Below are 13396 nucleotides of genomic sequence, written 5' to 3'. Positions count from 1 at the left end.
TACACCACCACTCTACCGGAAGAAGAGCGCTGGACAATTCGAGTACATGTTCCAGGTAGGACATTCACACCAGTTATTGAGCCCATAGAGTTTTCCTTTGATGCACCAACCTGGAGTCTAGGAAGGAGCATGGAAGCTCACATCGTCATGGGACGCATCGGTGAAGTTTACCACAAGGATCTTAAGGACACCATCTATCAGATATGTGGACGCCGAGATGAGCAATGGGAGATGATTTTCGCCAGGAAGGACAAGTCAATTGCAGCCTACATCAAGGAGTTGAACCAACACATTCGTCGTCAGGAGAACCAAATGTGCACCAGCATGATGGACATGAAGAAGGTGATGACCCGGAACATGGAGCTAGAAGAGGAACTCAACTCTACACGTGATGGATATGAAGAGGAGATTGCAGTACTACTGGAGAAGAATGAAGACCTGAAGAAGAAGCTAGGAATATTCATGGGAGACCCCGCACCAGGAGTGGACATCCATCCCGAAGACTACATCATCATCGACGACACCGACTCCGACCCCGACAGTAGTGATGATGATTACGAAGACGAAGCTGGAGCAGGTATCATGGAGTCTTCCACTGATCAAAATTTCTAGTCGACCACCATATTATCAGTAGAATTTCCCCCATGTATATAGTAATAGTCCAAGTATTTTTTGTAACCGTAGCTAGATCAATTGTATGCCCTTGTTTGAATTGAGTGATGTGATATGCATGTGTTTGTCTCATGTGCATATGGGTAGTGATTTCTCTTTAGACCTCACTCTATTCTAATCTCTTCCCTCTAAACCAATCAGATGCCTCCGAGACATGACCCCGGATTTGTCTTCCCACCGGAGCTCACTCAGTTGATCCAACAGCAGAATGCCTTGATGCAGCTACTAGTTCAGAACCAAGGCAACAACAACAACAATCCACCGCCACCACCTCTCGTGGACAACTTAGCCCATTTTCTAAGGTTGAATCCACCGGTGTTTTCCAGTAGCACCGAGCCGATTGTTGCTGATGACTGGCTCTGCAAGATTGGAAGGGAGCTGACCACTGTAGGTTGCACAGATGCTGAGAAGGTGCACTTTGCCACACACCAATTGGATGGACCCGCAGCCTCATGGTGGGATAATTACACAACCAATTTTCCCATAGCCAATGTCACATGGAATCAGTTTCAGCAAGCTTTTCACAGTGCACATGTCTCAATTGGAGCAATGAGCATGAAGAAGCGTGATTTTTGCAACTTACGCCAGGGAAATCGTACTGTGGCAGAGTACGTGGATGAGTTTAGTAAGTTAGCTTGCTATGCCCCAGATGATGTGGCCACAGATGCCGCAAAGTAGGAGAAGTTTGTGGAAGGGCTGAATGATGAGCTGAGTATGTAATTGATGGTGGCAACATTCATTAACTACCAGGAGTTGGTAGACAGGGCCCTCATGATTGAAGGCAAGCAGCAGCAGATAGAGAGCTGCAAAAGGAAGTATGGACAGGGGAAGTATAATTCTGGAGCTCAGCAGAAGCCTTGTTTTACCCCGAACTCGGGAGGACATACCCATCATAACCATGGTTGGCTCAGTATCTTGTCTACAATTTTAGATTAGCAATTATTTGACAGTTTCTCATCAACGTGGCTTTAAATACTGATCATTCCATTCTTGACGTGGATTTCAAACGGTGCAGTGAGAATTTCTACTAAAAAATTAAGATGACGTATTGACATGCAAGTTCAATTAAATTGTCAACTTTAATGCCGACCATAAATCGATTGGAAGTGCATCTAGGCATGGATGTTATGGAGCTTTCAAGTAGTAACAATAAACTGCAGAGTTAATAGTGTACCTCTAAATGTAAGGCCGTCCAAGCAAAAATAATTTTGTTGTGTGTACAAATGCAGTTGATGTTGCCAAAATAATTCATCTTCTTAGTCCATAAAAGAGGAGAAACTTAACACCAGAACATCTAAACAAAAGTGATCCATGTTGTTTTCTTGCGAGAGTGCGAATTCTTGGAATATCCTTTAACCATACAAAGTTGTTGACATTGTCAACTCTGAACCTACAAAAGATTGATGCCCACGGCCCACCTCATACTTTCATGATTTTTTTACTTGACAGGATATGCATACGAACCTTGCTATACGAACGAAAAAAATTCAGACGACTCCCATGTCCACTATGGAGCAACGACCACTGGATTTGTAATCGTCCACCTTTTGTCGTCTGTAGAGCAATTTCGTATGCATGGAAACCTTCCATGTAGAGATGGAACCTTCATCAACAAAGGAAATATGCTAATCATGACTCAAGGAGATAATTTCACTTACATGCATTAGGGCATTTATCAGTTGATGCAACCAACTTATAAGCCCCATTAATCAAGTCATTCTGTTTGTTGGATCAAGCCTTGTTTGAACAACATGAGCAACTCCAGCTCTTACTTCATCTATCACAACTACACAATAAAAACATACTTATTCATTTGAACTTCAAAATTTTAAATGAACAGTGTCAAAAATAAATAAATGAATCGAAAAGTAAAGAAGAGTGTTTTATATTTGTTTGAAGGGAAAAGAATCTGATCTCTACAACTTGCCATTTTGAGAAGAAAACTAACACAAAGAGAAACCAATTTGGCATGTGGTGCAGGTATAAATTGTAGTAAAGCATTAGAATATTGAAGGAGAGAACTTTACATTCAATTGAATAAAGCAGGATTCGGGCATCAGTGGTTTATAATATTTAAAAAATAAATAACACAAGATAAGAAGAAATAAATTAACCTTGTGTCATGCTAATGAAAATGTATAACGTCAGAGCAGAGATGACCTTCAGCTCTGAACTATCAAAAGAAGTAGCACACACGGTGCACAAAGAGTAACAACATGTCAAACTATATGTTTAGAAAACATGATTCTTAGCTCGGATAACCGGTTTAGCAATCATCTGATCAGTCTAAAAGTGCATCTGTTCTATCTTAGATTAGGCTAACTCAGTAACTTATTCCATGGTTCTAGTTTTTATTTACAAAAGAAAAGGTCTAGCTTCGCAAAACATTTAAATGGAAAGCTTTTCGGACAATAAAAATATATTCAATTACTTACCTAATTCTGTAGTCCAAAAATTGCCCGACTGCTCTGCTGAGGCAGGGAATGGCCTGATCCTAAGTCCAGCGAGTTGCTACAACCATTCCACAATGTGCATGCCCAACAACTAAACTGGATCAATGGCCTTATTGCGACAAAGCAGGCCCATCGTCGTCGCGGCCGTCCAGCCCCATTGATCAATCGACCGACAGTGCGAGCGAGAAGGAGGTCGAGAAGGACCGCGGTTGCCTCCCATGGCGTCGATCTAGGAATAAAAATTGTTCGATGGCAGAAATCCATGAGACCAAAGAATACACGAGAGATATAGAAATATCTATGCTATACATACATGCTTTTGGCTCAACATCGCCCAACTCCACTCCGAGTTGCTCCGAAGTCTTATCTCGAGCAAACATACCCAGGTTCAGTCGCCCCCAGCGTCGAAAGAAGCTCATGCCCCTCATGTTAGGCAATAACAATGAAGGATGGCCTTGTAATGCCATGAATGGAGGTCACCCATGATGATCCATCTATAAGGGCTGTCACAATAAGCAAAAGAATAAGAATTAAATGCTTCCTGTCCAAACCTACATCCTACAACAGTGCAGGAAGGTGGAATCAAGTTCCATAGTGTAGCACTTGATGGCACCCCATCATGCATATTTTCAGAAATCCCGACTAAAGTAATCCCATCGTTGTCGCGGCCGTCCGGCCCCATTGATCAATCGACCGGCAGTGCGAGCGAGGAGGAGGTCGAGCAGGACCGCGGTTGCCTCCCATGGCGTCGATCTAGGAATAAAAATTGTTCGATGGCAGAAATCCATGAGACCAAAGAATAGACGAGATATATAGAAATATCTATGCTATACATACATGCTTTTGGATCAACATCGCCCAACTCCACTCTGAGTCGCTCCAGAGTCTTATCTCGAGCAAACATACCCAGGTTCAATCGCCCCTAGCGACAAAAGAAGCTCATGCCCCTCATGTTAGGCAATAACAATGAAGGATGGCTTTGTAATGCCATGAATGGAGGTCACCCCTGATGATCCATCTATAAGGGCTATCACAATAAGCAAAAGAATAAGAATTAAATGCTTCCTGTACAAACCTAGATCCTATAACAGTGCAGGAAGGTGGAATCAAGTTCCATAGTGTAGCACTTGATGGCACCCCATCATGCATATTTTCAGTAATCCCGACTGAAGTAGATATCAAGTTATTTTTCCTCTATGTTGAAGAAGTGAAATATAAGAGTAATAAACTCTCATAACTATGGAGATATTTTAGTAAATTGAAGAAGTGAAATATAAGAGTAATAAACTCTATAACTATGGACATATTTTAGCAAGGGTAATTATGTTAGAATTAAGCCGGATAGCTTCTCACTTGCTATGGCTTGGACCTTTCACATCTCTTACAACCCACACAATCTTCGGTTCTCGGCCCAATTTTGAATTGTCAAGACAAGAGCTTTATGTAAGAGTAGAAGCCCCAAATTTTAAATTTTAAATACTTTAATTAATTTCTATTATCTTGGGAATCGTCGATATTGGGAAAGTCCATAAAATTTAGGAACATTAGAGTTTTCAAAAAAATTTAAAAATGGGTAAAAGCCGAGAAGTTTTATATTTTTATATTAGCTAATTAATTAAATTATAAGTGATGATACAGAGTATACATGATCCCATGTATACAATAGTAACAAAATCTATTTTCAATTAAAATACTATCTTAACTAGACAATCTTAACTGTGTGTTGGACAACCTTTGTGGTTTGCCCATGTCTCTGACAACCTTAACGCACAACTTTGACCTTGTTTGATGAGGACATAACTACCTTGGATATGACCAAAAATATTGCATACATGCATATTTGTCAGGTGATTTCTAGTGCAAACTATTCAATAATCTAATTATGTCTAATTGCAGGTGTATGGGACATTTGTACAATCCAGAACAAAAATACTTCACACACTTTTGTCGTTTGTCTAATTGCAGGTGTATGGGACATTTGTACAATCCAAATATGAAGATAAGGGAAAAATAGAAGTTTAGGTTCTGTTCAAAAAGTCCTCTCACGTCACTTTTGGGCCAAGAGAAGATAGAGTCCAAGTCTCTCACGTTCTGGATTCAGATTCGGACTGCACATAAATACCTGACTCAAAACGCCAACAACTTTTTCATACGGACTCCGAATTGGGTGATACGTTTTTTGTTTGAAAGTAGATTTCGTTCTCTTTCCAACCCAATTGGATTCACCTTCAAATTCGTCCGGAGCGTTGAGATATCGACGAAACAATTTGACGCTGCAGCAGAATCTGAGTCAAACAACATGTCCAAAGGTGTTGCATCACCTCCACTTGGGCCCATGAGCCTTGTACGACCTAGGGTTAGTTTTAGGCTGCCTTGGGACGTCCTCCCACCTCCTTGGCCGCCACCCCTTGCTCCTATATAAGTAGATCCATCTAGTAGCTTTTTGCTTTGGTTTTGTTTAGATTAAAGTTCCCCATAGCTGCCACTTCGCGTACTTCGTTTGTGTTGAACGACCAGACAAAGGTGTTGTCGTGGTTCTAAGTCTGACAGTAGAATGGGGGTAGGGATGTAGAGGCAAGATCCTAGCTATGGAGATCTTGTACGCACGAGTTTTACGAGTTCAGGCCCTTCTCGGAGGAAGTAACAGCCCTACGTCTCGGAGCCAGGAGGCGGTCGACTGGATTATATGCGTGTGTTACAGAGGGTGCGAACCCTTGTCCCAGAGGAGGAGGGTGAAGAAAATATGCCCTAGAGGCAATAATAAAGTTATTATTTATTTCCTTATATCATGATAAATGTTTATTATTCATGCTAGAATTGTATTAACCGGAAACATAATACATGTGTGAATACATAGACAAACAGAGTGTCACTAGTATGCCTCTACTTGACTAGCTCGTTAATCAAAGATGGTTATGTTTCCTAGCCATAGACATGAGTTGTCATTTGATTAACGGGATCACTTCATTAGGAGAATGACGTGATTGACTTGACCCATTCCGTTAGCTTAGCACTCGATCGTTTAGTATGTTGCTATTGCTTTCTTCATGACTTATACATGTTCCTATGACTATGAGATTATGCAACTCCCGTTTACCGGAGGAACACTTTGTGTGCTACCAAACGTCACAACGTAACTGGGTGATTATAAAGGTGCTCTACAGGTGTCTCCAAAGGTACTTGTTGGGTTGGCGTATTTCGAGATTAGGATTTGTCACTCCGATTGTCGGAGAGGTATCTCAGGGCCCACTCAGTAATACACATCACTATAAGCCTTGCAAGCATTGTGACTAATGAGTTAGTTGCGGGATGATGTATTACGGAACGAGTAAAGAGACTTGCCGGTAACGAGATTGAACTAGGTATCGAGATACCGACGATCGAATCTCGGGCAAGTAACATACCGTTGACAAAGGGAACAACGTATGTTGTTATGCGGTCTGACCGATAAAGATCTTCGTAGAATATGTACGAACCAATATGAGCATCCAGGCTCCGCTATTGGTTATTTATCGGAGAGGTGTCTCGGTCATGTCTACATAGTTCTCGAACCCGTAGGGTCCGCACGCTTAACGTTACGATGACAGTTATATTATGAGTTTATATGTTTTGATGTACCGAAGGTTGTTCGGAGTCCCGGATGTGATCACGGACATGACGAGGAGTCTCGAAATGGTCGAGACATAAAGATTGATATATTGGAAGCCTATGTTTGGACATCGGAAGTGTTCCGGGTGAAATCGGGATTTTTCCGGAGTACCGGGAGGTTACCGGCACCCCCCGGTAACTTAATGGGCCTTAGTGGGCCTAGGTGGAAGAAAGGAGAGGAGGCTAGGGCAGGGCCGCGCCCCCCTTCCCCCCCAGTCCGAATAGGACAAGGAGAGGGGGGCGGCGCCCCCTTCCTTCCTCCCCTCCACCTCTTCCCCCTTCCACTTCTAGTCCAACATGGAAAGGGGGGAGTCCTACTCCCGGTAGGAGTAGGACTCCTCCTGGCGCGCCTCACCTCCCTTGGTCGGCGGCCTCCCCCTTGCTCCTTTATATACAGGGGCAGGGGGCACCTCTCGACACACAATTGGTCAACGATCTTTTAGCCGTGTGCGGTGCCCCCCTCCACCATATTACACCTCGATAATATCGTAGCGGCGCTTAGGCGAAGCCCTGCGTTGGTAGAACATCATCATCGTCACCACGCCGTCGTGCTGACGAAACTCTCCCTCAACACTCGGCTGGATCGGAGTTCGAGGGACGTCATCGAGCTGAACGTGTGCTGAACTCGGAGGTGCCGTGCGTTCGGTACTTGATCGGTTGGATCGTGAAGACGTTCGACTACATCAACCGCGTTGTGTTAACGCTTCCGCTTTCGGTCTACGAGGGTACGTGGACAACACTCTCCCCTCTCGTTGCTATGCATCACCATGATCTTGCGTGTGCGTAGGAAATTTTTTGAAATTACTACGTTCCCCAACAGTGGCATCCGAGCCTGGTTTTATGCGTTGATGTTATGCACGAGTAGAACACAAGTGAGTTGTGGGCGATATAAGTCATACTGCTTACCAGCATGTCATACTTTGGTTCAGCGGTATTGTGAGATGAAGCGGCCCGGACCGACATTACGCGTACGCTTACGCTAGACTGGTTTCACCGTTGCGAGCACTCGTTGCTTATAGGTGACCGTCGGGTGTCTGTCTCTCTCACTTTAGTTGAACCGAGTGTGGCTACGCCCGGTCCTTGCGAAGGTTAAAACAGCACCAACTTGACAAACTATCGTTGTGGTTTTGATGTGTAGGTAAGAACGGTTGTTGCTAAGCCCGTAGCAGCCACGTAAAACTTGCAACAACAAAGTAGAGGACGTCTAACTTGATTTTGCAGGGCATGTTGTGATGTGATATGGTCAAGACATGATGCTATATTTTATTGTATGAGATGATCATGTTTTGTAACCGAGTTATCGGCAACTGGCAGGAGCCATATGGTTGTCGCTTTATTGTATGCAATGCAATCTCCATGTAATTGTTTTACTTTATCACTAAGCGGTAGCGATAGTCGTAAAAGCAATAGTTGGCAAGACGACAACGATGCTATGATGGAGATCAAGGTGTCGCGCCGGTGACGATGGTGATCATGACGGTGCTTCGGAGATGGAGATCACAAGCACAAGATGATGATGGCCATATCATATCACTTATATTGATTGCATGTGATGTTAATCTTTTATGCATCTTATCTTGCTTTGATTGACGGTAGCATTATAAGATGATCTCTCACTAAAATTTCAAGATAAAAGTGTTCTCCCTGAGTATGCACCGTTGCGAAAGTTCTTCGTGCTGAGACACCACGTGATGATCGGGTGTGATAGGCTCTACGTTCAAATACAACGGGTGCAAAACAGTTGCACACGCGGAATACTCAGGTTAAACTTGACGAGCCTAGCATATGCAGATATGGCCTCGGAACACGGAGACCGAAAGGTCGAGCATGAATCATATAGTAGATATGATCAACATAGTGATGTTCACCATTGAAACTACTCCATCTCACGTGATGATCGGACATGGTTTAGTTGATTTGGATCACGTAATCACTTAGATGATTAGAGGGATGTCTATCTAAGTGGGAGTTCTTAAGTAATATGATTAATTGAACTTGAATTTATCATGAACTTAGTACCTGATAGTATCTTGCTTGTCTATGTTAATTGTAGATAAATGGCCCGTGATGTTGTTCCGTTGACTTTTAATGCGTTCCTTGAGAAAGCAAAGTTGAAAGATGATGGTAGCAATTACACGGACTGGGTCCGTATCTTGAGGATTATCCTCATTGCTGCACAGAAGAATTACGTCCTGGAAGCACCGCTAGGTGCCAGGCCTCCTGCAAGGGCAACACCAGAAGTTATGAACGTCTGGCAGAGCAAAGCTGATGACTACTCGATAGTTCAGTGTGCCATGCTTTACGGCTTAGAACCGGGTCTTCAACGACGTTTTGAACGTCATGGAGCATATGAGATGTTCCAGGAGTTGAAGTTAATATTTCAAGCAAATGCCCGGATTGAGAGATATGAAGTCTCCAATAAGTTCTACAACTGCAAGATGGAAGAGAATAGTTCTGTCAGTGAGCATATACTCAAAATGTCTGGGTATAATAATCACTTGATTCAACTGGGAGTTAATCTTCCGGATGATAGCGTCATTGACAGAATTCTTCAATCACTGCCACCAAGCTACAAGAGCTTCGTGATGAACTATAACATGCAAGGGATGAAGAAGACAATTCTCGAGCTCTTCGCAATGATAAAGGCAGCGGAGGTAGAAATCAAAAAGGAGCATCAAGTGTTGATGGTCAATAAGACCACTAGTTTCAAGAAAAAGGGCAAAGCGAAGAAGAAGGGGAACTTCAAGAAGAATAGCAAGCAAGTTGCTGTTCAGGAGAAGAAACCCAAGTCTGGACCTAAGCCTGAAACTGAGTGCTTCTACTGCAAGCAGACTAGTCACTGGAAGCGGAACTGCCCCAAGTATTTGGCGGATAAGAAGGATGGCAAGGTGAACAAAGGTATATGTGATATACATGTTATTGATGTGTACCTTACTAATGCTCGCAGTAGCACCTGGGTATTTGATACTGGTTCTGTTGCTAATATTTGCAACTCGAAACAGGGGCTACGGATTAAGCGAAGATTGGCTAAGGACGAGGTGACGATGCGCGTGGGAAATGGTTCCAAAGTCGATGTGATCGCGGTCGGCACGCTACCTCTACATCTACCTTCGGGATTAGTATTAGACCTAAATAATTGTTATTTGGTGCCAGCGTTAAGCATGAACATTATATCTGGATCTTGTTTGATGCGAGATGGTTATTCATTTAAATCAGAGAATAATGGTTGTTCTATTTATATGAATAATATCTTTTATGGTCATGCACCCTTGAAGAGTGGTCTATTTTTAATGAATCTCGATAGTAGTGACACACATATTCATAATGTCGAAGCCAAAAGATGCAGAGTTGATAATGATAGTGCAACTTATTTGTGGCACTGCCGTTTAGGTCATATCGGTGTAAAGTGCATGCAGAAACTCCATAATGATGGACTTTTGGAATCACTTGATTATGAATCACTTGGTACTTGCGAACCGTGCCTCATGGGCAAGATGAAAACACCGTTCTCCGGAACTATGGAGAGAGCAACAGATTTATTGGAAATCATACATACAGATGTATGTGGTCCGATGAATATTGAGGCTCGTGGCGGATATCGTTATTTTCTCACCTTCACAGATGATTTGAGCAGATATGGGTATATCTACTTAATGAAACATAAGTCTGAAACATTTGAAAAGTTCAAAGAATTTCAGAGCGAAGTTGAAAATTATCGTAACAAGAAAATAGTTTCTACGATCAGATTGTGGAGGAGAATATTTGAGTTACGAGTTTGGCCTACATTTGAAACAATGCGGAATAGTTTCGCAACTCACGCCACCCGGAACACCACAGCGTAATGGTGTGTCCGAACGTTGTAATCGTACTTTACTAGATATGGTGAGATCTATGATGTCTCTTACTGATTTACCGCTATCATTTTGGGGTTATGCTTTAGAGACGGCTGCATTCACTCTAAATAGGGCACCATCAAAATCCGTTGAAACGACACCTTATGAACTATGGTTTGGCAAGAAACCAAAGTTGTCGTATCTTAAAGTTTGGGGTTGCGATGCTTATGTGAAGAAACTTCAACCTGATAAGCTCGAACCTAAATCGCAGAAATGTGTCTTCATAGAATACCCAAAGGAGACTGTTGGGTACACCTTCTATCACAGATCCGAAGGCAAGATATTCGTTGCTAAGAATGGATCCTTTCTAGAGAAGGAGTTTCTCTCGAAAGAAGTGAGTGGGAGGAAAGTAGAACTTGATGAGGTAACTGTACCTGCTCCCTTATTGGCAAGTAGATCATCACAGAAACCAGTTTCTGCGACACCTACACCAATTAGTGAGGAAGTTAATGATAATGATCATGAAACTTCAGATCAAGTTATTACTGAACCTCGTAGGTCAACCAGATCAAGATCCGCACCAGAGTGGTACGGTAATCCTGTTCTGGAGGTTATGTTACTAGACCATGAAAAACCTACGAACTATGAAGAAGCGATGGTGAGCCCAGATTCCGCAAAATGGCTTGAGGCCATGAAATCCGAGATGGGATCCATGTATGAGAACAAAGTGTGGACTTTGGTTGACTTGCCCGATGATCGGCAAGCCATTGAAAATAAATGGATCTTCAAGAAGAAGACTGACGCTGACGGTAATGTTACTGTCTATAAAGCTCGACTTGTTGTGAAAGGTTTTCGACAAGTTCAAGGGATTGACTACGATGAGACCTTCTCACCCGTAGCGATGCATAAGTCTGTCCGAATCATGTTAGCAATTGCCGCATTTTATGATTATGAAATTTGGCAAATGGATGTCAAAACTGCATTCCTGAATGGATTTCTGGAAGAAGAGTTGTATATGATGCAACCGGAAGGTTTTGTCGATCCAAAGGGAGCTAACAAAGTGTGCAAGCTCCAGCGATCCATTTATGGACTGGTGCAAGCCTCTCGGAGTTGGAATAAACGCTTTGATAGTGTGATCAAAGCATTTGGTTTTATACAGACTTTTGGAGAAGCCTGTATTTACAAGAAAGTGAGTGGGAGCTCAGTCGCATTTCTGATATTATATGTGGATGACATATTGCTGATTGGAAATGATATAGAATTTCTGGATAGCATAAAGGGATACTTGAATAAGAGTTTTTCAATGAAAGACCTCGGTGAAGCTGCATATATATTGGGCATCAAGATCTATAGAGATAGATCAAGACGCTTAATTGGACTTTCACAAAGCACATACCTTGACAAAGTTTTGAAGAAGTTCAAAATGGATCAAGCAAAGAAAGGGTTCTTGCCTGTACTACAAGGTGTGAGATTGAGTAAGACTCAATGCCCGACCACTGCAGAAGATAGAGAGAAGATGAAAGATGTTCCCTATGCTTCAGCCATAGGCTCTATCATGTATGCAATGCTGTGTACCAGACCTGATGTGTGCCTTGCTATAAGTTTAGCAGGGAGGTACCAAAGTAATTCAGGAGTGGATCACTGGACAGCGGTCAAGAACATCCTGAAATACCTGAAAAGGACTAAGGATATGTTTCTCGTTTATGGAGGTGACAAAGAGCTCATCGTAAATGGTTACGTTGATGCAAGCTTTGACACTGATCCGGACGATTCTAAATCGCAAACCGGATACGTGTTTACATTGAACGGTGGAGCTGTCAGTTGGTGCAGTTCTAAGCAAAGTATCGTGGCGGGATCTACGTGTGAAGCGGAGTACATAGCTGCTTCGGAAGCAACAAATGAAGGAGTCTGGATGAAGGAGTTCATATCCGATCTGGGTGTCATACCTAGTGCATCGGGACCAATGAAAATCTTTTGTGACAATACTGGTGCAATTTCCTTAGCAAAGGAATCCAGATTTCACAAGAGAACCAAGCACATCAAAAGACGCTTCAATTCCATCCGGGATTTAGTCCAGGTGGGAGACATAGAAATTTGCAAGATACATACGGATCTGAATGTTGCAGACCCGTTGACTAAGCCTCTTCCACGAGCAAAACATGATCAGCACCAAGACTCCATGGGTGTAAGAATCATTACTGTGTAATCTAGATTATTGACTCTAGTGCAAGTGGGAGACTGAAGGAAATATGCCCTAGAGGCAATAATAAAGTTATTATTTATTTCCTTATATCATGATAAATGTTTATTATTCATGCTAGAATTGTATTAACCGGAAACATAATACATGTGTGAATACATAGACAAACAGAGTGTCACTAGTCTGCCTCTACTTGACCAGCTCGTTAATCAAAGATGGTTATGTTTCCTAGCCATAGACATGAGCAGTCATTTGATTAACGGGATCACTTCATTAGGAGAATGACGTGATTGACTTGACCCATTCCGTTAGCTTAGCACTCGATCGTTTAGTATGTTGCTATTGCTTTCTTCATGACTTATACATGTTCCTATGACTATGAGATTATGCAACTCCCGTTTACCGGAGGAACACTTTGTGTGCTACCAAACGTCACAACGTAACTAGGTGATTATAAAGGTGCTCTACAGGTGTCTCCAAAGGTACTTGTTGGGTTGGCGTATTTCGAGATTAGGATTTGTCACTCCGATTGTCGGAGAGGTATCTCTGGGCGCACTCAGTAATACACATCACTATAAGCCTTGCAAGCA

Source organism: Aegilops tauschii, chromosome 5 (genome assembly GCF_002575655.3).
Source record: "Aegilops tauschii subsp. strangulata cultivar AL8/78 chromosome 5, Aet v6.0, whole genome shotgun sequence".
NCBI lineage: Eukaryota > Viridiplantae > Streptophyta > Magnoliopsida > Poales > Poaceae > Aegilops > Aegilops tauschii.
This window is presented reverse-complemented; position numbering follows the sequence as displayed.